The sequence below is a fragment of the Gracilinanus agilis genome, chromosome 4, assembly GCF_016433145.1.
Source record: "Gracilinanus agilis isolate LMUSP501 chromosome 4, AgileGrace, whole genome shotgun sequence".
NCBI lineage: Eukaryota > Metazoa > Chordata > Mammalia > Didelphimorphia > Didelphidae > Gracilinanus > Gracilinanus agilis.
Window position 1 is genome coordinate 451,849,753 of NC_058133.1, and position 22,030 is coordinate 451,871,782.

Genomic DNA, 22,030 nt, shown 5'->3' on the forward strand with positions numbered 1-22,030 from the left:
TTTCCTTAAAACAAATAGGATCTACTTAAAACTATCAGCAAGTATTACCTATAAATGGAATAAGCTAGAAGCCTTCTCAATAAGATCAGTGGTAAAGCAAAGCTATGATCACTGTTACTTAATATTGTACTAAAATCGTTGCTTTATTGGAGTAGAAATGCATATAAAAGCGTAATTTTTTTCATTTGTTTAATTTGGGTATATGTTTTGGGGGATTGGTTTTATAATATTATTCACTTACAAAAATGAACAATATGGGAATATGTTTTGTGTGATAATACATATATAATCCAGATTGAATTGCTTGCCAGGTCTGGGAGGTGGGAGGAAAGGAAAGAGGGAGGGAAGGAAGGAATCAATTCGTAGCATATAAATTTGGAAAACTTATGTGGAAATTTGTTATTACATGTAATTAGTAAAAAAGACTTAAATAAATCCTCCTCAGTTTAAAAAAAAGAAATGTTAGCTTTAGTAATAACAGAAGAAAAAGAAATTGAAGGAATTAAAGTAGGCAATTTGGGAACTAAATTATCACTCTTTGCAGATGATATGATGGTATACTTAGAGAATCCCAACTAAAAAACTAGTTGAAATATTAGCTTTAGCAAAGTTTCAGGATACAAAGTGAACCCATGTAAATCATTAGCATTTCTATACATCATCAACAAAGTCCAACAGCAACAGATAGAGAGATTCCATTTAAAACAACTACAGATAATATAAAATACCTGGAGTCTAATTGCCAAGAAAAACACAGGAATTATATGAACTTAATTAAAAAAACATTTTCCACACAAATAAATACAGATGCAAATAAATGGGAAAATATTCATTGCTGATGGGTAGACCAAGCTAATATAATAAAAATAATAATTCTACCTAAATTAATTTATTTATTCAGTGTCATACCAATCAAACTACCAAAACTTATAGAACTAGAAAAAGTAACGAAATTCATTTAGAAAAACAAAAGGTCAAGAATATTAAGGGTATAAATGAAATATATATATATATACATATATGATTCTATTTGACAAAAACCACTTGGAAAACTAGAAAACAATATGGCATATGGTCAAAGGATAAGTACAAAGAATTCTCAGATGAAAAATCAAAACTATTAATAATCATATGAAAAAATGCTCTAAATTACTATTAAGCAGAGAAATGCAAATTAAAACAACTCTAAGGTATCACCTTCCCACCTATCATATTGGCCAATCTGACAGTAAAGAAATTTGATAAATGTTGGAGATGAGGCAAAATTGGGACACTAATACATTATTGGAGTTGAGAACTGATCTAACCATGCTGGAGGAAAATTTGGAATTATGCCTAAAAGGCTATAAAACTGTACATACCCTTTGATTTAGTAATGCCACTAATAGATCTGTATGCCAAAGAAATGAAAAAAAAAAGGAAGAAAGGGAAAAGGATCTATTTATACAAAAATATTGCAGCAGCTCCTTTTGTAGTGGCAAAAAAATTGGAAACTGAAGAGATGTCCATCAAATTGGGGAACGGCCAAACACATTATGATATATATTGTGATGGGGCATGTGGGAACCCCTCTCAGCAATATGGGTTCCACAGACCCCATTGCACTATAAGAAAAGATAATTTCAGCAAAAGCTAGAAAAGGTCTACATGGACTAATGTTGAGTGAAGTAAACAGAACCAGGAAAACATTCTACACAGGAACAGCAATATTGTGAGATGATCAACTGTGAATGATTTAGCTACTCTCAGCAATACAATGATCCAGGATAATTCTGAAGGACTTATGGTAAAGAATGCTTTATCCATCACCAGAGAAAGAATTATAGGCATAGGAATGCAGATCAAAGTATCTATCTTTTATTTTAGGTTATTTGTGTTTTTGTTTTAGGGTTTTGGTTTTATGTGTGTATTCTCTCACAACAATGACTAATATGGAAATGTTTTGCATGATCACACATGTATAACTGAAATTAAATTGTTAACCACATCCTGGAAGGGGGAGGGAACAGAGAAAGGCAATCTGGACCTTATAATTTTAGAAAATGTATGTTGAAAATCATTATTACATGTAATTGGGAAAATAAAATATTAAAAAATAGCAACTAGAGTGTCTACTGGAATGCAGACGAGGCATTTATATGCTTTAAATAAGGCTTGAGCATTGCATACCCTTTATGTTACTTCCTCCTTGAGGTTTTAAGTCTTCACCTAATTCTCTCCAACTACATAGATTGCAACCCATACATAGGTGGCAAATGAAATAAAGTGAGGAAATGAAGTTTCAAGCTTTTGAGTATACTAATTTATAAGCAATATATACTAATTGCCAACAAATTGGGACAAGTGACCTTACTCAGTTTTACTGGACCCTGACTAAAGTGGAAACATTTTTATACATTAAAAACAATCAAATATAGCCTATTAATTAAAAGGAAACAAATTAACCAGAATATAACATTAGGCAATTTGATTTCTAATTAGAAAAAAAAATTAGGAGCTTTCCAATTTGGGAGGAGGAGAAAAAACAAGTACACACATTCCCGGATATCAGAAAAAGAGATGTCCCACATACCAGCCTGAGATGTGTGACTCTTATTCGTGTCTCTCCTACAATAGAGGATCTTCCCAATCTACTAGGGCCTCCCTCACTTTCTCATAGCATGCAACTTATCACAAAATAAAAGACCTAATTAAGCATAACTGACTATAAGAAAATTATGGTTTTCTTTCATCAGTTGCTTTTTAAAAATAAAAACATCCTCTTGAGAGGACTTCTTTATTGTGGACTTTCTTCCCTAGTGTATGTTTACCTTTCCTGTTCCTGATCTTTCTCTAGGATAGAAAATAATAGTCATTTTTTGAAAAACAACATTCTCCTAAGAAATAGAACTTTTTGACTTCCAACCATTTCGTATTACCGTAGAAAAACTGTTCATTTTTCTATATTATTCGGGGTTACTATCCCTGAATATGTAATAATATTTGCTTAATGGGAATGAAAACCTCAAGAATTCTTCTAGTGAAACTAGTATTATTATGAAACATTTGTCTTTTTCTTAGAAGCAGACATACTGTTAAAAGTAAAATATGTCATTATCTTTACTTAAAGTCACTGAACTCCTTTTACTAGAGGGATGGAAAAAGAATAGTTCATTGGGGGCACACAGTTTTGAAAAGATTTAGCTTATCTGAGTGAAAATATTCATATGTATGTTTAAAGAAATTTAAAATGCAAGGCAGTCTTAATAGTCTGAAAAAAAAATCTTGCTTTGGAGAGAGTCAAAACTTGCTTAGGATCATAGAGTATGTGTCTGATTTGAACTCTTATCTTCCTGATCCAAGATAAAGCACTTTATCTATTACATCATTTAGCCTCCAACTAGGCATAAGAATACAACCACTGGACAGTGATTGAAAGGATGATGAGTGCTACAATGTCTTGGCTCCTTTCCTTTTCCTAGAAATATTAGAACCCACAATTGACCTTCAGAATAATGAAACATAAAATTTAACTGATTTAAAAGTAAGGAGAAGGTGAAGTAGAAATTGTTTTCCCTTGGGCACACAAACAATGCAAGGCAAACTTAACCTTCCACAGGACCACCCAGAACTCCAGGAGAGGGGGCAGTTGGTGCAGTTAAGAATGTGGGTATATTAGCCAGGACACCCAGCTGGCAAGACACTCTCTTTTTGGGGTACAAGGGAGGCTGGAAGAAGTGTAGGATTGCTCTTTTTGTTAGCTCATCTCTAACCTCAGGGAGTAGGGAGTTACTTTGCTGTTTACTCTATACAGACTATACCAGGCTGTGTGCACTGGGAAAATACCTCACTGGCAATATCTCAACTAATTTCTAATTTAAATAAATCTTCAATCAAGGTTACCTTCACCATTTAGACTTAATAACATTAGATTAAGAGAAAAGTTAGTTTGTGAGGGAGATAGGAAGTTAAGTTATTCAAACACATTCCAAACAAGCTTCCTGAAGATATTAGGTAACTTGCCTCACTCTCAACCCTAAAATTTGCCTCCCCTTTCCCTGTTTTCCTGAAATTAATAAATCCCTTCCCTTGTTAAGTCTGAGAGCCTGTGTGAAGTTATACTTGGGTTATATCCACCTATAGCGTACATTACCTAAGCAAAATCTTCATCCAGGCAAGCATTGGAACAGCTGTTATCCAGAGATCAAGTCTGTAGTAGTAGAAGACACCCTGATCCTTTTGTTTATCTCAGGGTTTGGAGAATAATCTTCTAAGTGTGGAAATTGCCAATCTCAGTGGGATTATTTCCTATCTCTCTACCAATTTAGCCCTGGATTAACCAAGCCTAAACAGCCTCCATTTCTTGATCTAAAGGGGATTCAGTTAAAACTGTAACTCCTTCTGCTTCAACTGCCTCAGGAGGGAGAGGAGAAAGAATTCTATTGACTCTCACCACTCCCCCTTGCTAGAATAGCCTGCTTGATCCTTTGCACTGACTCCATTACCTACCATTACCAATCTGAATCAATCTTACAGTTTGGCCAACCAGCCTAGGAATTTTGAACCTGAAGAAGCAGATTATATCATGACCAATTCCCTAAATAGGATGCTAGTCACAGTAGGAAGTAGTACTTTGTTGCTTTACAGTCTTTGGAAAGGAATTTATAATTTATGTATGATTTTAATACCCCTGAGAAGGAAAGTGCAAAGTTCTCAGACACAGGCACAACCTTTTCTCCTTTACTAGCTAGAGAAGCTGAAAGAGAAAGTGAAAAGTCAAGCTGCTGCTACAATGATAAAGAGACCCTGCAGCTGGATCCTGCTACTAAAGCAGGGGTTGGCAACGTATGGCTCTCGAGCCATATCTGGCTCTTTTGAGGGCCAGATATGGCTCTTTCTGCAGGAGCCATAAAGTCAATTTTTTTTCAGGCACTGTTACAGGAGCTCACACTGTGAGCACTGTACGGCTCTCACGAAATTACATTTTTAAAAATGTGGCATTTATGGCTCTCATGGCCAAAAAGGTTGCCGACCCCTGTACTAAAGAATTATTACCAATATCAGCTTTGCAGGGAGATTTAAATCAAGACATAGTACATTTTCAAACCTATGGAACTCCAAAGAGACCTGCCTTTGGAGTATATTCTGAGTCAATGCATTAAAGGAATTCAGTTCAAGAAATGTCAGTACCCAAGAGAGAAACATAATAACACAAATAGGAACAAAGAAGAAATCTGCAACAAAAACTTTGTTTCCTATGCAGAGTACACCTGATGTTGAGTTTCCTGCTACTGACTATGGGTCAGGCACAAGAGAGAGGCATAGACTCACAGGATTGGGATGTGATCATGAATCAACAACAGATTCCCAATTCTGAAGAAGAATTTTCTTTAATGCATACCTCTCCTGCATTTAACTTTGCACAAACCAGGCAAAGTATGTTCAGTATAATACTGAACTTTTTATATAAAGATAGGCATTTAATATAGGTAGTGTATAGTTTTAAACAGTTAACTAAAAAGTTGTTTTAAAAATACGTCCCTTACTACATCAGTGTATTTATTTCTAATTTCCTAACTTTATTTAGATTATACCTGAAAATGGGGAAGACACTAATACAGAAAATGGCTATAGTCTTATTTCATACAGATAAGTGGGATCAAAATTCTTAAAGCTGTAGGGGTCTTTAGGAAATGTGTACTCCAATCTTCTTATTCTGCATGTAATAAAATGAATCCAAAGAAGGTTAAGTCACCTTTCCAAGGTCAAAAAAAAAACAATTAATGGTATAGATAAGACTATAATTCCAGTCTCCAGACTCAATTCAATTATCCTTTAATTCTTCAATTCATTAAAAATGAAAATTACTACTGAATGTATATATCTTATACATATAAATACATATATGCATACATACAAATATATACACATGCATTCAAAATATTCATCTATTATCTTTGGATATCATAAATTGCATTCATTCACCAATCTTATCATATTAACAGAATATGGTCAAGAGAGTAGCAGATCAGATCAATAAGTATGTTTCATCTGAGAACATGCATGCATTACTGTAACTGTGAAGAGTGAATCAAACTTTCTCTGTCTATCAATCAGCAACTTTTAAATTAATCAATCAAAAACGTAAACACCCTACTTAACACTAAGTAAGAGAGTTCACAAGTTGCTTACAAAAGCAGGTGACAACTCCAGAGACCCCTGCCCTGCCCCTGGGCAGTGCTAGGCAAATTGAAAGACTGCAATTGGTTCTTGTAAAGTGGAAGAAGTGACAGGAAGTAATATGGAAAAAGGACTATAAAAAGTCCTGAACTTCTTGTCCAGGATACTTCACCTTCATCCTTCATCCTTGGACTTTGGCTCTTGGATGGCTTCTTGGAGGACTGATCCTGCATCTTCTCCTTTGGACTTTGGTGTTAGAGGACTTTGCCTTGGGACTTGGCCTTTGGTCTTCTCCTTCAGAGTTCATCTTGAGTGGGTGCATGGCTGGCCTTCCTTTCCCCGCTTCTGGAGAGATTAGTTCTGGAGATCACTGCTGTGGCTTTGGAGGAGGCTGTGTTGGTAGAACTCTAGCTGAAGACACCACCAGACATGGGGAAGGCCCTGTGGGGCTGAGCCTTACTCCACTGGAGAAGGACTAGTAGCCTTGTTAAAACTGTCCCTTTGGCTACCTTTCTTATTTTCACTCTTTCTACCTCTTTGTAAATAAAGCTACTAAAAGTCATTTTTTGCCTTAAGTTATAATATCTTTAAATTGGTGACCTCAATATTACCTTAGAATGCTCATATTAGCATAAAAAACTAAATTTATATTCTTACACAAACTAATGGCTTGGGGTTTTCTAGGTTTCTGGTAGCTGGGTTTTAGAATTCCACTAAAGTATATAATTTGTATCTGTCTCATCTGTGACATATTTAGGACATGTGATGGCTTGGTATTCATTTAAAAATTAACCAAATGAAGATATTTTAGATCTGCCTATTTCCACTGAGTTAAACATTGTCTAAAATGTTCTTTATTTTATCCCTACATGTAGGGATATGCTACAAACAAATCATTAATGTGATCAATATAAAACACTTCTCTCATCAGTAGAGATTACAAACCATTTATGCTGTCTTAACCTAGGTGATTTATATTGTAAAGGTTAAATTTAGTGTTTGGACTTAAATTATATGAAATAACATGGTCCCTGAAGTTCTATCCCAAGTCAGAAGTTTATTTACAAAATAGAGGGGAAATAATAAAGTGGAGAAATGTAAGAGAGGTTAAAGAAAATACCTATATTAGTCCTCAGCCAGGAGGGCTAGTAGTCAGTAACTAACTATGAGGCCTACTCCAAGATGGAAGCTAGTCTCTTAGGACACTAAAAAAGTAGTCAGCCCTTTTCACTCACCCAACTGAAGTAGTCCAGGAGTCAGAATCCAAGTTGAAGCCACAATCCAAGCCCCAGTCTCCAGTGAAGTTCCCTTGGAGACTATCTCCAGGAGACACTCTCCAAGAGACTCAACTTCACCAGACCACCTCAGCCAAAGGATTTTGTGGCTTTTATGGTGGTTTCTTGTCCTTGCCCCTTTTCACAGGGGCCAATCACAGTTTCCAAATTGTCCAGCACTGCCCAGGGGCAGTGTCTGTGGGATTGACTCCTCACCTCTAAAGTGCTAACTCTCCTCCGAGGATTCACAGACTTCTGAGTTGTCACCTTTAGATTGACATGTTTCTGAGTGTGTGAACTCTTAAAAGAATTAAAACTTTCTGGCTGTTTGAGTTATAAAAAAGGATGGAGCTCTCCAAGTATCTTACTGGCACCTAGCACTAAGTAGGATGTGAATTCACTAAGTGGTTTTCCAGCTCCTCCACCTAGTTCAAGCTTGTGTTGATTCAATCAAAAGATAGACAAAGGGGAGTTAATCCTGTCCACACAATCTAGTGAGGTACTAAGTAGGGGTACTTAAGTTATTGTTAACCAAAGTTTTAACTCCAAATAGGCAAAAAGAATAAAGAATTCCTTTTTCACAAGTGTAAACCCAGAATAAACAGAGAACCAAGAATTTCCTTTTACAATATTAATGTTCTCTTATGAATTGTCCAAAAAGGTTCTGTTAAATGTACCAAAGTTCTTTCTATACACTTCTTTTGAAATTCAGCATAAAGAAGCAGCTATTTTCTGTCCACCTATTATTTACCATCTATCATCTCTTGTTTTTGTTACAAGACCTGCATCCTTCTTTTAGTTATGCATATTCCTGGATTAATCCTTCATGCCATTTCTTACAAACATGCTAATATTAGAAGTATATTGGAGCCTACTGATGGCTACTATGTTGTCCTCCATTGTCTGTCCTTTAATTTACAATTTGAGTCTATAAATTAGAATAGTTGGTCCCTGAGATCATTTCCATTCTCAAATATGGCTATTCTCTGAAGTTGATATTTTATAGAATATACATTTATATACTATCATCAAGAAGACATTATTTTTGAATGAAGAAGAGAACAGGAATAATGACAACATTCCAAAGAAGTAAATTTAAACTTGATATCAGTAAAAACTTCTTAAGATCTACATCTGATCAAAAGTGGAATCAATTTCATTGAGAAATAGTGGATTTTTTTTTCTTTTTTGAAGATCTTCATGCAAATGCTAGATTCTGTTTTTAAGATATGTTGTGGTAGGAATTTGTTTCAGGGATGGCCTCAGAATAGATATTGAAGTTCCTTCTGACTCTCAAAATTCTCTGATTCTTTAAAATTTGAATTTTCTAAAAACATATATTAATCAGGGAAAGGTCAGCTATCTGACAAGAACTTCTGAGAAAATGTGAAAGCCATTTGACAGATATTAGGTTTTGATCATTATCTTTCACATTCTTTTGTATCTGGAGCTTTTATTTCTTTAATGTAAATAACCCAAAGTGAAGAAAATCCTTCTATTAATGCATATGTGTACATATATACATAAATTATAGTCTAAATTGTCTGACACACTGGAAGGTTGAGTGACTCTCTTATGACCACACAGCCAGTATGTCATAGGCAGATCTTAAAAACAAACCTTCTTCTGAACACAGGTTCTGAACAATTTGTTCTTTTTTCTATCTTTTGTCTGCACTGTATTCTCAACTATGATTTCAGTGGGGATGATCTGGCTTAATCTGGGTCTCATGAAGCTTTTGAGTGATTGATAAGTCTCCTGTTATTCTTTACTCAGTTACTAAGTCACTTTGAGGAACAGATTCTTTTGTCTAAAAGGACCTCAGAAGCCAACTTGTCTAAACTCATTAGTTAAGGAAAATGAAGCCCATAAAGGCTGTGACTAACTCCATCAATTCTTTTCTTTGTCTCTCCTAGGAGATCCCATTACCTTACTTTTATTTAGTTGTGACTTCTTTATGTTTTCTAGACTTGGATTCAGGAAGACATGCTCAAATCTTGCCTTCAACATTTTATATTTGTATGATTCTGAGCAATTTGCTTAACCTCTCTAAGCCTTAGTTTTCTCATCTATAAAATAGGGATAATAGCTCCTACTTCACAGTATTGGTGTATGGATCAACTAAGATATATGTAAAGTGCTTTGAAGACTTTAAAGCACTAAATAAGCCCTAGTTGTTATTAATATTGTTATTAATATTGTTGTTGTTATTTAATTCTTCTAGTCACATTTCAGCTCATTGATCCTCTGAACAAAAACCTCACATACAGAAAATTATCAGATAAGTTAATATTTAGAGATGCTTTAAAAACTATGCTTCTTAGTATCCTCTGCATCACTACTCTGCTTCCTACAAATCCATTACTTTCACTTTGTAAGTGGACTTAAGGACATTTCTTTTTTGTTTCATGAATTGCCATGACAAAGATTTCACTGCCAAATGGCCAACTTACTTGAGATAAATTTCTCCATACCTAGCTAGATTAATCTTTAAACAGCTTACTCAGTTTGTTGCTGAGACTACACTATATTTCTTTTGAGCTTGGTCAAATTTTCCCTCCACTGGGCTATAAGTATCTAAGGGATCTCTAAACTCTGATGATGCCTTAGAGTATGACTTGGAAGAATAATATTTCTATATACACATTAATTATATACCTTATGAGAAATATCATTTGGAATATACATCCATTCAGCAACATTATAGCCCTTCTATATGCAAAGCACAGTACTAAAAGCTCTAGGGATAAAAAGATAAAAAAGGACACAATAGTTTTTAGTTTGGCACTTACCAAATGTATTTTTCTTATGAATTTAGGGGTACATTTAGATTTTGTAGCAAATATAAAGTAATATTTATGAAGCTTGTGAATTCTAAAATTCATTTACAAGTGTTCCTAAAACATATTTATTCCATTACATTAAAAAAAATCCTGGGAGTCCATTCTCTTCCAAACTGTATTTTAAGCATGAATTGTAGTATTTACAAGTGGTAATAAGTTAGAGAGGTCAGCAAAACTATGAAAATCCTTTAATTATCTAAATATGGATTAAAATTGCAGTTGTGACAAAAAGTCTAAAGGATTAATCTCTGCTTAGTATAAGCTTGCCAGGATTTCTATGTATTTCTTGGTTTGGGCAGAAATTCTGTCATGCATAGATAGTGGTGGATTTTCTATAAGATTACATTTTTCATTCTCTCATTTAGTTAAATAAGTCAGCAAATATTCTCATCAAATCTCAAGACATAAGCAACTTAAACACTTGTCGTAAAGAGGACAGAGAAACTAGATAATTAAATCCACAAAGTATCCAAATACTTCAATTTTGGCATTCTCCTTCTTGGCATAATTCTTATTAGAGTTGCTTCCAAGTGGTAAAATCCATTAATTTGAGTTTCATTTCCATTTATTCTTAATGTTCATGATCTAGCACTTTTTTTTTCAACCCTTACCTTCCGTCTTGGAGTCAATACTGTGTATTGCTTCCAAGGCAGAAGAGTGGTAAAGGTAGGCAATGAGGGTCAAGTGACTTGCCCAGGGTCACACAGCTGAGAAGTGGCTGAGGTTAAATTTGAACCTAGGACCTCCATGTTCTAGCACTTTTGCTAAAAAAAAAATTAAAAATCCTAAAATTTAGGAAATGGAAATTTTTAAATTTTAAGGTCAAACATATACACATATATGTATTATATTCACATATATATTATAGATCATTTGTTACATATAAATATTTATTATAGATTATCTTTTGTGTAATATATTTTAGTATATATTATATGTAGATACACATTCATATATACATATATAGTTATTTCATCTCCATAACTTTTTGGAGTAGGCATTATCTCCATTTTTTAATAGGAATTAAGGCTAAGAGAATAAATGGATTAAGAATTCCTAGTCTCAACCTCTAAAAACCAGATCTTTACTAAATTCCCTTATCCCCTGATCTGTGCCTCTTCTACATTTCCAACTTGTTTTATGTGCATTTTATATTTATTCAAATATGTAATGGAGGAATGACTAATTATCTACCTCCTGTTAATCTACATAGATGCTTGGTGAGAGTGTTTCTGGAAATATGTGATAAAACAGTCCTTTCCTTCTCATTTGAAGCATGTATAGATATCCTATGAGCATTTCCTGTTTTTTTTTTTTACTTTGTGGTGATGGTTAATTTACTTTGTGATGGTTAATTCATATAGAGGAGAAATCAATATGTTGGGAGGGCATACGCTAGATGAGAGATAATGAGCAATACTATTTGATAACCCCAAAGTCCACCTTCATTACCCTTAGGACTTGACATAGATAATTAGTTTGGTTCAGATCTTGGGATCTAATGTGCCAATTCAACTTGGGTTTGGGAGAGTGAGCCTGAACATACATACATATGTGTGTTTGTGTGTGATGGACACACACACTCCCATGAGTAGGGATGGTTTCATTTTTGTCTTCTTATATTTAAGGCCAAGAAAATTGTTTGAAAAAGAATAAGTATGTAATAAATGTTTATTTATTGATTGATTCAGGCTTTTTATTTCATTTAATTTTTCTGGGAAGAATTATTCTTGCAATGCATTGTTTGTCAAACTCAATTTTCTAAATCATTTATCTTAACTATTATTATTATTATTGTTGTTGTTGTTGTTGTTGTTGTTGTTGTTGTTGTTGTTGTTGTTGACTCCTTAGNTTGTTGTTGTTGTTGTTGTTGTTGTTGTTGTTGTTGTTGTTGTTGTTGTTGTTGTTGACTCCTTAGGAGCATAGGGCCGCAATCATCTCACGCCAGCGGACTCTGTTCTGGGCAACTTCCCCCATCTGGGCCCATGTCATTCCGACTGTTTTTGTTTCATTTTTGGCAGACCTTTGCCAGGTCTGTTTTGGTCTTCCAACTTTCCTCCTCCCTGAAGGGTTCCAGCTCAATGCTTGTCTGGCTACGTTGTCTTCTGGTTTTTGTGGCGTATGTCCTATCCATCTCCACTTACGTTTCTTTATGTCCTGACTAATGGGATACTGGATTGTTCTTTCCCAGAGACTAGCATTGGAGATCTTTTCAGGCCATCTGATGTTCAAGATGTAACATACCCCTCCTGCAGAAGATCTGGGAACAGGAACAAGTCCCGACAGACTGGAAACTAGGCTACCTAGTGAAGCTACCCAAGAAAGGTGACCTATCCCAATGCAGCAACTGGCGAGGAATCATTCTTCTATCCACTCCCAGCAAAATCCTGACCAGAGTAATCTTAGAAAGACTGAAGGAGGCCTTGGACAAGAAGCTGAGAATAGAACAAGCAGGGTTTCGTCAGCACAGATCGTGCACCGACCACATTGTCACCCTAAGAATCATCATCGAACAGTCCATCGAATGGCAGTCCCCCCTCTACATGACTTTCGTGGATTTCGAGAAGGCATTTGACAGCATGGACAGGAGCATCATCTGGAGATTGATGCAGCACTACAGGATTCCCCTGAAGCTCATCAACATCATCCAGCGGTTATATGAAGACTTTACCTGCCAGGTCATCCATAATGGGAAACTGACGGCTCCCTTCACAGTGAAGACCGGAATGAAGCAAGGTTGCATGCTTTCGCCCCTTATCTTCTTGATGGTCATAGATTGGATCATGAGAAGAATTACCAAGGACAACAATACGGGCATTCAATGGACTCACACCAAACAGCTTGAGGACCTTGACTTCGCAGATGACATGTCTCCTTTCTCACAAGCAGCAGGATGCGCAAGCCAAACTTGCAGGACTCTCTGAAGAAGCGGAGAAGACAGGTCTGAAGATCAACAAGAAGAAGACCAGGTGATCACAGTCAACTGCAGACAGGACCTGCCAATCCAACTACAGAGAGAAAACATCAAGGAGATGGACCACTTCACCTATATGGGTAGCATAGTCAGTAAGGACAGCGGAGCAAATGAGGACATCAGAAACCGAATCAACAAAGCCAGACAGGCATTTAACACCTTACAGTCTGTCTGGATCTTAACTAGTAGATACCATAAATGTTCTAACTGTGGTTGTCTCAACTTTACCAAAATATTTTGGATAAATAATTGTACTTTTTAAAGTTCTTTCTCCTTCATTCTCATTTTCAGAGTATTGGCTTCTTTGCTTAGATTTTCTAGCTTTTTCTTTCAGAAACAAATTTTTAAGAGTTTCTTAAAGAGTTCAATTTTTACTCTTTCATTCATCTTTCATTTTTATTATATTTTTTAATCACTCTGATAGTTCTGGTGTCTATTCTGTTTTCTGTTGTCTTCTTTTCTGGTTCTCAGTATTTCTTCATATTCTTAAATCTATCTGATTTCCTTATTGAGATAGTTGATAGAAGGTTAATGTCGGAGACCTGAGTTCAAGGTCTGCCTTTGATACATATTAGACAAATTATCATAAGCAAACCAAATCACCACTAAATGTTTCAGGAAATTATTTTTAAGTACTAGAAAATGTTCCAATATATATCAGTGTTATGGAGTTTCCCTACCAGAAAATGTATACATAAATGAAATCATAGATTCAGAAACAAGAAACAAAATTCATTTTTTTTAATTTGCCACCTCTTTCCTTAAACCTCACTGATAGGTTTTCTGTGGTAATTTCTTTGTGAAGATTTCTAAAACCTTTCCCTCATTTTTGCTTGTTTTTCTTTAATGCTGTCACTTTTTTATTTGCTTATGTTTCCAGATTAGGGGAGCTAGTCTGGGGAAAGGTAATAATTTGGTCATGTCATTTCAAGGAAAGAAAATGAAATCTCATAGATTATAATCTCTGGGTTACTTATTTAGCCATCTTCTTTCCTTCTCACTATTTATATGCTCTACTAATACTATTTCTCTTGTTCTATATAACCTTTTTTAATTTGTCTCTGATCCTTCCTGTCCTCATATTCCTACCTTCACCTCCTTTTTGCTAGCACTTAACTTACCCCCATTATAGCTAGTATTATTTTATATTACATCTTTTTTTCTGTCTTATTTTGTTTTTTCTCAATTACATGTTTTTTAAACATTAAACTTTTGAATCCTAAATTCTTTCTTCTACCTTCCTTGAGAAGGTAAAAAAAAATTTAATAGACTATATAAGTGCAATCATGCACAACATATTTCCAATTAGCTATGTTTCAAAAGAAAACACAGATCAAAAGAAAGTAAAAAAATGCTTTCATCTGCATTTAGAGATTGTATCAGTTCTTTCTCTGAAGGTAGATAGCATTTTTCATCAGAATTCCTTTGGAATTGTCTTGGTTATAAATTCTTCTCTTATTCATAGATCTGACAAGTAAAAATGTCCCTGCTCCCCTGGCTTACTTATGATAATATCCTTTATGTCTAAAGAGTGTACCCATTTTGACCTTGCCTTGGTATGTGGTGTGAGATGTCAGTCTATACTTATTTTTTGTCAAACTGCTTTCCCTCTGCCATTTTTGTCAAATAGTGAGTTCTTGTCCACAAAGTTTGGATCTCTGGATTTATCAAATACTAGATTATTATGGTTTTTTGCTATTGTGTAGTGGGTACTTAATCTATTCCACTGGTCCACCACTCTACTTTTGAGATAGTACTATATTGTTTTAATGATTACCATTTTGAAATAAAATTTGAGACCTGGTAGAACTAGGCCACCTTTCTTCACATTTTTTTCTTATTTATTCCCTTGATATTTTTACCTTTTTACTTTTAGATAAATTTTGGTATTTTTTCTAGTTTAATAAGTTAAATTTCTACACAGTAGTCTGATTGGTATAGCACTGAAAATGTAAATTAATTTAGGTAGAATTCTCATCTTTTGCTATATTAGCTCAGCCTACCCATGAGCAATTAATACTTTTTCTGATTACTTAAATTCAACTTTATTTGTATAAAAAATTGTTTTGTAATTCTATTCAAATAATTTCTGGGTTTATCTTGACAGGTAAATTCCCAAGTATTCTATATTGTCTATATTTATTTTACATTGAATTTCTTTTCCATCTCTTGCTGCTGAACTTTTTTGGTAATACATAGAAATGCTAATGATTTAAGTGGGATTATTTATCCTGCAACTTTGCTGGAGGTGTTAATTATTTCAACTAGTTTTTAAATTGATTTTCTAGGATTCTCTAAGTATGCTATCATATCATCTATAACATTAGTTGTTTTGTTTCCCCATTGCCTATTCTGATTCTTTCACTTCATTTTTCTCCTTTTTCTATAGCTAACATTTCTAGTACAGTTTTTAATAATAGAGGTGATGATGGACATCCTTCCTTCATGCCTGATCTTATTAGGAAGGTTTCTAGATTATCATCATTACAGGTAATATTTGCCAGTGGTTTTAGATTAGATAATACTTAACATTTTAAAGAAATCTCAATTTATTAAAATATTTTCTACTGTTTTTAATAGTAATGAATGTTGTCTTTTGTCAAAAGCTTTTTCTGCATCTTTTGAGGTAGTCATATGATTTTTCATTGGTATTGTCATTGATATGGTAAATTATACTGATAGTTTTTATGATATTGAACCATCCCTATATCATAGTATAATAATTTTTGTGAAATAGTGCTGTAATCTCCTTGCTAGTGTTTTATTTAAAAAATTTTCACTAGGGCAGAGCCAGGATGACAGCTTTGTAACAGTGAAAGCTGAAACCACTCAGACAATTCTTCCAAACCAATCTTTCAAAAGTACCTCAAAATGATAGCAGTCAAAAACCAATAGCAAAATGGACTGAGCAGGCTCTCCCACTGAATACAACTTAAAAGGTAGGCAGAAGGAGTTGATTTCATGGCTAAAGGGGGAATCATAGGCAAAACAGAACACAAAAGAATGCTGGCCAACCACCTCTACACCTACTGCACCAGGTTCCAAGCATGGGCATAGACAATCTTTGGGAACCCAGGATGCAGGTTACACCAACAACAGAGCACTTGACACCCCAAAGTCACCCCTTGAAGTCCTAGACCCTGGCACCACACCACAGTGAGGCATGGAAGTCTGCAATGCTTGGCCTTTTCAAGCCTGGACTCTGGTGAAGATCTACCCCCAAGGCAAAATATATCAAAGTGTTGAGTCCTGCAAGCTATCAGCAAAGGAGGCAGAATTAGCACATTTCAGCATTCACTTTCCTCAATCAAAAAAAAAGAAAAAAGAAAACCTGGGAAAGTGAGTCAATAACAGAAGAAACACATAATCCTAGAAAATGTCTATGGTGACAAAGAAAAAAATTATAGAATCAATTGAAAATGATGAGACTCGAGAAACCACATGCAAAACTTTAAAGAAAAATAGAAATTGGTCTCAAGAACTCACTGAACTCGAGAACTAGAAGAACTCAAAAAGGAATTCAAAAATCAAATAAGACAGGTTGAAAAATGGAACAAAAATGAGAAAAAGAAATGAAAGCAAAGCAAAAAGAAAATAGCTTAAAAAGCAAAATTGGCCAACTGGAAAAATAAGCACAAAGATCCAATGAAAGAAAGAGTTTCTTACGAAATAGAATTGATCTACTGGAAAAAGACAAAAAAATGAAGAAAAAAGTTCCATGAAAAGTAGAATAGACTAAATGGAAAAAGAGAATCAAAAGGTCATGAAAGAAATTTATTCTTTAAAATTTAGAATTGGACAAATAGAAGTTAATGACTCCACAATAAATCAAGAAACAATAAAAGAAAATCAAAAGAATGAAAAAAATAGAAGAAAATATGGAATATCTCATTGAAAAAACAACTGATCCGGAAAACATATCCAGGAGAGACAATTTAAGAATTATTGAACTACTTGAAAGTCATGATCAAAACAAAAGCCTAGACAGCATATTACAAGAAATTACCAGAGAAAACTGTCCTAATATTTTTGAATAAGAGGGTAAAATAGAAATTGAAAGAATCCACAGATCAACTCCTGCAATAAATCCCCCAATGACAACTCCCAGGAATACAATAGCCAAGTTCAAGAGCTCCCAGGCCAAGGAGAAAAAACTGCAAGGAGCCAGAAAGAAATAATTCAAACATCATGGAGGCCCCCTCAGGGTTACACAGGATCTGGCAGCTTCTACATTGAAGGACTGGAAGGCTTGGGATCTGATATTCCAGAAAGCAAGGGAACTGGGTTTATAACCAAGAATCACCTACCCATCAAAACAGATTATATTCTTTCAGGAGAAAATAATTTAATAAAATAGATTTATTTAATAAAATAGATTTCTAAGCATTCCTGAAAAAAAGATGAGACTTAAACAGAAAATTTAATGTCCAAATACAAAATTCAAGTGAAGCATAAAAAGGTAAGTAAGGGGAAAAAATAAGGGCTTCAGTAAGGTCAAATTATTTATATTCCTATATGGAAATATGATATCTATAACTCTTATTTTTTCTCATTATCATGGTAGCTAGAAGAAATATACATAAACAGAGGTTGTAAGCTGTTTGGGATAATATGCAAAAAACAATCAGGTGAAAAAGACTATTGCACTAAGAAATGTGAAGAGAGAAGTAAAATGAGGTAAATTGCATCACATAAAGAGATGCAGGGTGGGGAGGTGGAACTATTATAGTGGAGGGGAGGATGAGTGTGTTGACAGGCGATACTTAACCCTTGCTCTCACTGGAATTGGCTCATAGAGGGAAGAATAGACAGATTAATTGAGGTATAAAATCTTATCTTACCCTATAGAGAAATAGAAGGGGAATAAGAAAGGAGGTGATGGAGAGGGAAGTAATAAAAAAGAGAAGAAATTGGGGGGATTAAAAGACCTTATAATAAATAGGAGGGAAATAAGAAGGGTAGTGGTAGGAAGAGAAGTAATTGGAAGAGGGGAATGGAGGGAGAGATTAAAAGCTAAAAACTGGTGTGGAGGGAAAGAGTGAAAAGAAAAAGGGCAAGATTAACAAAGGAAATCAATATGTAGGGGAATACATAGATGGTAATCATAACTCACCCATAAAACAGAACCAGATAGCATATTGGATTAAAAATCAGAATCCTACTATATATAATTTATAAGAAACATATTCTGGGCAGGTAGACATACACAGAGTAAAGGTAAAAGTCTGAAGCAGAATCTATTGAGCTTCAATTGAGACAAAAAAGAGCAGGTAGAAATCATGATCTCAGACAAATCTAAAGCAAAAGAAGAACTGATTAAAAGAGATAAGGAAGGTAATTACATCTTGATACAAATTCTTATAATAAACGAAGTAATAATACTTAACAACAAATGGTATACCATCCAGATTTTTAAAGGAGAAACTAAAGGAGCCTAAGAAGGAGATAGAAAGTAAATCTATACTAGTGAGGGACCTCAACCTTTCCCTATCAGAACTAGATAAATCTAACCAAAAAAATAAATAAAAAGTAAAGGAAATGAATGAAATTTTGAAAAAGTTAGATTTAATAGATTTCTGGAGAAAATTGAATAATAATAAAATAGAGCATTGGTTAATTTGATGTAAAAAAGGAAAGAAAAAAATCAAATTATCAGCATTAAAAATGAAAAGGGTGATTTTACCTCTAATGGAGAGGAAATTAAAGCAATCTTTAGGAGCTATTTTGCCCGATTATATGACAATAAGTCTATTAATCTAGGTGAAATGTATGAATATTTAAAAAATATAAATTGCCCCAATCAACAAAAGAGGAAAAATTAAATAATCCCATCTCGGAAAAATTGAGCAAGCCATCAATGAACTCCAAAAGAAAAAATCCCCACAGCCAGATGGATTCACAAGTGAATTCTATCAAACACTTAAAGAACAATTAATCCCAGTACTACACAAAGTATTTCACAAAATAAATAAATAAGGATTACTATGAAATTTTTTTCATCACACAAATATGGTGCTCATATCTAATCCAGGAAGACAAAAAAAAGAGAAAGAACATTACAGCCAATTTCCTTAATGAATGTTGATACAAAAATCTTAAGTAAAATAATAGCAATGGGACTACAGCAACATATCACAAGAATTATTCACTATGACCAGGTGGGATTTATACCAGAAATGCAAGGCTAGTTTAATATTGGGAAAATTATCAGCATAATTGACCATATCAATAATCAAACTAACAAATCACATCATTATATCAATAGATGCAGAAAAAGCATTTGACAATATACAACACCCATTGCTACTGAAAACACTAGAAAGCATAGGAATAAAAGGGCCTTTCCTTAAAATAATAAGTAGTATTTATTAAAAACCATCAGCAAATATCATCTACAATGAGGACTGTTAATCTTCCCAATAAGATCAGGAGAAAAGCAAGGATGCCTGTTATCACCACAATTATTTAATATCATATTAGAAATGCTAGTTTTAGCAACTATAATTCCAGGACCAACCGGAGTGCCAAAATTTGTGAATATATGGGAACAAGGTTCTTTCCTGGGTAAAAACCAGGGCACAAGTCAGGAGAAGAGTGACCACACTGCTCCTTAGATCTTGGAAGCACAGAAAACTACAGACCCTCAGAAATAGCTCTGAAAAGAGCAACAAGAAAGGCCTCCCCTTTCGCCCCAGGAGAAGAGCCTAGTTTAAATATAATGTTAAAAGTTAGTCAAGAAATAGGCTAGAAAAAAAAAACAAAAGAACCTGATCATTTTACTATGCAATTGTAATTTTTTAGAAATTATTTTCTTCAATAAGTTTTATACATCTTTTTTTCCCCATTTGACCAATTCTGCTTTTTAAAGTATTCTTCTCAACAGTGGACTTTTTGTGCCTCTTTTACCAAGTTGTTGACTCTTTTCATAATTTTCTTGCATCATTCTTATTTCTTTTCTGAAAAATTTCCCTACCTCTTTTATTTGATTTTTAAAATCTTTTTTGAGCTCTTCTAAGAAATTCCTGTTGGGTTTTTATCCAGTTCACATTTTTATGCCAAGCTTTGGGCTCGTTATTGGACTTTTTGCCTGGGTTATTCATATATTAACCTCTAAAGACAAATATGTATAACCCCTGGGATGTGTCTTTCTTTAGCTTTTTCATTTTCTAGACCATTCTCTATTCTGTGCCATTAGTTTTCAGGCAGTTTTGGCTTTCATGGATTTTCTGTCTTTTGACCATTTGAGCTCTTCCACTTTCAAGTCTGCCTCTTAAGTTTCTTCTGTTCCTCCTTAATGAGGTATTTCTCCATCATCATTAGCATGGCATTGTACACTAGAAACTTTAGCTAGACTGGATGCTCTACAAAGTTTATGATCCCAAAATAGTCCTCTTTCTTAAGAATTTCCCTTGTAGGATCAAAATAATTAGAGATGGCATAGGAGTCCAATAACTCAATATCAAGAGTCTCTCCTTTTATTTCTTTTTTAGGGGCAATGAGCTTCTTTGAAGTATGAATGACAATTTTTCTGGGCTACCTGTGAGATCTTGGCGTGAAGTTTCTCCAACTGTGCCTTTGATCATAATCTTGACAATTTTTTTAATTGCCCTTATCATGGAAACTAAGATCATATCCCCAGCTCTGGGAATGTGCAATGATGAGTCAAAGATCAAAAGATTTGTAGGTTTCTTGTCCTTTGATAGCTTTTCTTTGAGCTGCTACTTAAACTGTTCTTGCTTCACAACCCAAATGTTGGCGTTAGTGGTGGTATTTGGTGTGTCTACTCATTCTCTTTGCCTATAACATCTACAGGTCAGTCTTGTTCTTCAAAGATCAGGGGTATAATAGTTCCACCTTGGGGAGACAATGTCCATAGCATGAAGGTTGGCCAATCCAACCATACTGTAATTGCCAATACACCCCATTTTCAGTGCCAGCTGAGCCTGGATCTGAGTGTATAGTGCAGCTGCTTTCTGTGCCTTTTTGATGACATCATACATAAAGGTGGCAGCCTGAGAAGAGTGAATATATTGCCAATTGGCAGCTACTCTGGTTGGGAGAAGGTAGGAGTCTTTGGTTGAAGCTCAAATGTTTTTATTTTCTTCAATCTGTCTTGTGGCTACCTTCATCATTTGCTTGACCTGTGGCTTTCAGACAGTGATCCAGAAATTCTCTCAGGCTCCTCCTCCATTTCCTTAAACCTTGGTATATACCTCTTCTTAACCTCTGATGACTCCTTAGATGTCTCTGAGTTGTCACCAACCACTACCTTCCACTCTCCTTTTAGACTCCTATCACTATTAGACTTGGACTACCTGGGATTAACTGCCCTCCTCCCCTGCCTCAAATAGTTTATTTGAAAATAGGAGGGTAGAATCATCAAGGAAAGGCTTCTAGTGATCACCTGCTTTCTTCTTATCCATACCCTTTCCTGCTGTCACCACTATGGGCTTTGAAAAACCCAACAGCCTTTTCACTGTCTTCTCAGTCTATGGCTTCAGCTCATCCAACTCTCTTTTGAACAAGGCCATTTAAAGCTAGACGGTAGAATCCAATCTGAACTAAACACAAAGGGTTCTGAAGATCCCTCCTACACCTCCCACAAACACCTTACAAAGGGAAAAAGAAAACAACAAATAGGGACACCAGAATGTCAAACAATCTTCCCCTGCAGTAAAGGGACCCTAAATGTTACTTCATATATAGTAATACCCTGGATGGGGAGCCCCTAATAGGAGAATCATTCAGTATACCTATAGTACATCTGAAGAGGTTCCTCC

General features: G+C 34.7%; 1 pseudogene; it reads right to left on the bottom strand.

Moving 5' to 3' along the window:
• Positions 1 to 20,597: 20,597 nt before the first annotated feature.
• On the bottom strand, positions 20,598 to 21,781 carry LOC123246696 (annotated as a pseudogene).
• Between the last annotated feature and the right edge of the window lie 249 nt (positions 21,782 to 22,030).